The following is a 4,553-nucleotide window of genomic DNA, read 5'->3' as shown; positions in this document are numbered from 1 at the left end:
TCAATGGCTAGGTCGGCCATCGTCGCGAATGCACTCGACGTTGTCCTGTGTCGGTGACGAGAGCCCAAGGACCTCGAAGTAGTCCCTGCCCTTGATGAGCATGTCTATGATTTTGACGTGGTTGCCGCGAAGGGACTCGACCTCGGTGACCGGCCGCATGATCTGCTTGATGTACGGTGCAAGCAAGATCTTCCTGGGAATGGACTAGATGCCGACCCAGCGATGTATTATATGTCTATCGACTCTGCTAGATCGACTAAGACCATTGTAACATTTTTGGAAGTCAATGTGACACTCTATTGCATGCAACTAGACAATCCTTGAGATGTCATTGGTGTTTTACAGATTGCATCCTTCAGATTGCTGAGTTAGGTACTCTCATATTATATAGTTTTACCAAGACATGGAAATTTATTGATTTTGGATATGGGTTCGTCGTTAAAGTGTAACTTACATAAATTGTTATAGACTCGTTCTGTCCCATATTAGTAGTTACTGAAACGAATGTATCTAGACGTATTTCAGTGCTAGATACATCAATTGATTTGAGTTTAAGATTGTAATGCACGTGCACTGTTACAAGTTGGAGTTAGTATGGACGAGGGGCCGCGGGGAAAAGGCTAGACGCTTACCGTGCAAGGGCTTGCAATGTGTTGTTCACATGCAAAGAGGAAAGACTTGAGATTAGTTGGTGAAAAAAAACAAAGCGTGCAAGTGGTAGTACGTGGCTTGTGCTTGGGATGCAACGGGATTAAAGGGCAGCTGGAAGTTACGAAGACGCGTGCTTGGTGTACTCATGGAGGTTACGAAGAATACAAATTTCCTTTTGAATGTGTTTCTGCTTGCACTGTTGCACATGACGTTCCATCGGAGATTGGCTACATGCACATAAGGTTCGAAGGATCCTGGAATATGCATCGTTCAGGATCATGGATACATAGTGTATCGAAGCAATGCATGTGAAGTACCGGGCGGATATGGTGCAGGGTGAAGTATGATTGTAGTCCATAAGTTCGCTGGATAGACATATAAGTTGGACATCCTGTCTAGCGGATTGACATAGATGCCAATCGGTATAGCAGGCGGCAGTGGGATCGGCAGCGACAATATACGAGTGTGAAGTTGATTGTGTCTGACTTCTAAGCATGGAAATATGTGGTGCACGGCCAACGGCTTCTGCAGGTACGACACGATTATGGCGCGGGGTTGATTCAATATGCTGCGGAAAGGAAGCTTGAAGTCCACGGGGAGCGGGTTAGTATGCCGAGCTACATGGAGTCATGTTGAAAGTGGAACTGGTGTCTGACAGAAGACTTTACTCGGTGTTGATGGAGGGGCTACAGTGTAAGGATTCAAAGTGTCGAAGCCTATTTCAGCAGGAAAGCAAGAGCAAGTGGTTCTGACTGGGTCCAATGATCTAATGAAACTGTGATATTACGCATCGGTCTGTGATGATTGGTGCTTCTTTGTAGTAGGGGTTGATGTTTAAAATTAATCTGATAATGAATTTGTGTTCAAATCTACAAACGGAGAAATTTCCTGTCTTTGTTTTCACATTCCTTGAACTAGAGATTGGCCAGAAAATAAAAAATAATAATGTAGACCCGCTCATAATAGCGAGTGCCGCTAAATGCGTGCAACTGGTGCGGTCCAAAAAACATTATCAAAGACAAACCAATATAGCATGGTTGCAGGAAAGGAGGTAAACGGCCTGCATTACAACATGATGTATTTCTCAATCAACTGAGCTCTAGCCACTTTCTTACTCTTCATGTTTCGGAGTTTTATACTCTGAACATATAAGGTAAAAATAATTATTAGAGAGTGCGAACGGATGGAGTCCTAATGTGTCAACATGATGGCTTTGGATATTGAATACACTAAAATTAGAAAAGAGTACAAGCACATCAGAAGGTAGTACTCCCTCCGTCTGAAAATTTTTATCCCTCAAACAGATGTATCTAGCACCAAATTAGTGCTACATACATCCTATTTGAAAGACAAGTTTGGGACAAGCTTTTTCTAACGGAGGGAATATATGATTTACAACCATTAGCTACACATTTGTACCTAGCACACTGGACTGGTTGTCAATTTTAGTAGCAAATCCATCTGGAAAAAATAGTGGTCAATCGATCATTCCTAAATATACCAATTATTATTAGCTCCGGAGGTAGAAATTCTTTATGTCAGATGTTAAGGAGAAACAAATCAAACTAGTGCTCATCTGTGAGGGTAGTGGGATAGAGGCAATCTGACAATGAATAAAGACCGACGTTTCTTTCCACATCATTAAGTAGGTCCACCATGTAAAAACTCTTTCCCACTAACTCTTCATGTGCATGCAACTTATCATAAATAACCATTAACTATTTTTTTATGCACGTGCACTTGCAAGAAGGCACGTCATTCTCTCTTTTTTTGCAACTGCATAGGAGAGGAGATTATGTCATTAAAAACACAATCATTTCTACATAGCCAAACCGACCATAGTAAGGCAGACCCTCCCACCCGAATTAGCGTACTAATCGTATTTGGTATTCCGTCAAGCCAGTGAACATGCATATTGGCAACACTTGTCGGCGGATACAAATTGAACGCCATTTGGATGGCGGACCATGTAGAACGCGCAAACTTGCAGTGAAAGAAGAGGTGTTTGATTGTCTCATCGTGAGTACGAAAGCTACACTTCTTGCTTCCTTGCCAGTTGCGTCTAGCAAGATTGTCCTTTAGTTAGCACAACTCCTCTCCGAAGATACCACATCAAAATCTTAACTTTCAATGGAATCTTCGATTTCCATATTAGTTTATTCTTTTTAACTGGAACCTCTAAGTGCGATAGTGCATGATACATATAGTCAACTGTGAAACACGCCGATGTAGTTAGGTTCCAGCAAAACACACCCCTCCCTTGTGTCAAGTTAATCAAATCCAAACGAAATACTAGATATTGCCATCACACAAGGCGGGGGCCAAACAAATCCCTCCTAATTGGTACATTCGGTAGGAAAGAGTTGACAACGTGCTCAAGAGTATCATTCTTATCGCGTACTATGCGGTACAAGGCTGGATGTTTTTCCAGAAGAGTGGTGTTTCCTAGCCAATTGTCCTCCCAGAAACGTATCTCAGAGCCGTCCTTTATCGCAAAAGGATCCGAAGTAAAAAAAGATGTATCTTTACTGCCATCAGACTAGCCCCAAAAGGCGAGTCGCCAGACTTCCATTATGCCTGGGATATTTCTTTTTGGCCTAGATACTTGTTTCGCACTAGAGTTTGAAAAACACCATCCTCACTAAGTAGCTTGAATATCCATTTACTAATTAAGGCATCATTTTTGACCTGGAGGTCCAGAAGGCACCTCATTCTAGGGTTCTCTTTCTATCTATATATGTCTTGACGGCATACAATCCACTCCAAATGTCCAACGCGAGTCCCCATTCAAATATTTGGTTGGACTTCATGTGTTGTTAATGTGCTCGTATGTTTTCGAAAGCCCAAACACCCATATTTCTCATTAGCATTCTCTTGGGCTTCTTGTTCAATGTTTTGTTTGCTCCTACAAGCCTTAGAATTGTGCCGGTCTTCCAAGCAACCTTTTTAATTACCGGAACTATGCTTCACCTAATGATGAAACATGCATGCTTGTGCACCACACACCAAACAAGGCAAATAAAAAGAATTAGAGCTACGTGGATATAATACGGTAAATGGCTGCAGTACACTTCACATGGTTGATCCGATGAGAAGCATGATTTACTCACCAGTGGGCATGATGATTTATAAGCGACTTTTTTATAAAGAAAATAAAATTATGAGTTAACTCGCATTTTTTTCATGCGACCAACTTTTTTATTAATGCACATATGTATTTGCTATCATTGTTTTACGTTTAGCCAAGGGTGGAGATGTGTCCACTGTCTCTACTCAATGTTGTTTGTCAAGGTAATAAATTAACTGAACAAAAATCACACTCATTTTTGAACTTTTCATCTAATTTTCTTAGATGTTTACACTAAAAAATATTTCTTTCAAAAAAATTATCATCAAATTATAATATGCTTCGTAAAATTTTCTCATGTTTTAAAACATCAAATTATTTATTAAGAGTTCCGGCAGCAACACACGGGGTATCATCTAGTTTATTGTACGACTTAGCCCAGACGCATTGCCACTCTCTTGTTGCACAGAAGTTTCGATGCACCAGTCCTATCATACTAGATAGCTCCCGTTCATGTGTCGGATTTATTTTATCTTGTTCTATTACTCGTATGATTAGTTGCTTATAAATGTTTAGTGGTTGCAGCAACCTCACCACTTAACCATTCCACACCAACTAAAGTATTGTCAGTTTTTCATACCCATGGTAATGAGTGTGCACTACTAGGGAAAAGCTTATACACAGAATCTTACCAGCAGCGCTCCCTAAAATACCACGCTACTGCTATTTAGCAACAGCGCGTGCTAGAGAAATGCGCTGCTGACAGCAAAATAGCAGTAGCGCGTCCACCGCAAACCGCGTTGCTGCTATAATTGCCATGACCTCGCCCCCCCCC

The sequence above is a fragment of the Triticum dicoccoides genome, chromosome 3B, assembly GCF_002162155.2.
Source record: "Triticum dicoccoides isolate Atlit2015 ecotype Zavitan chromosome 3B, WEW_v2.0, whole genome shotgun sequence".
Classification (NCBI taxonomy): Eukaryota; Viridiplantae; Streptophyta; class Magnoliopsida; order Poales; family Poaceae; genus Triticum; species Triticum dicoccoides.
The sequence above is the reverse complement of the archived record's forward strand: the minus strand, read 5'-3'. Positions refer to the sequence as shown.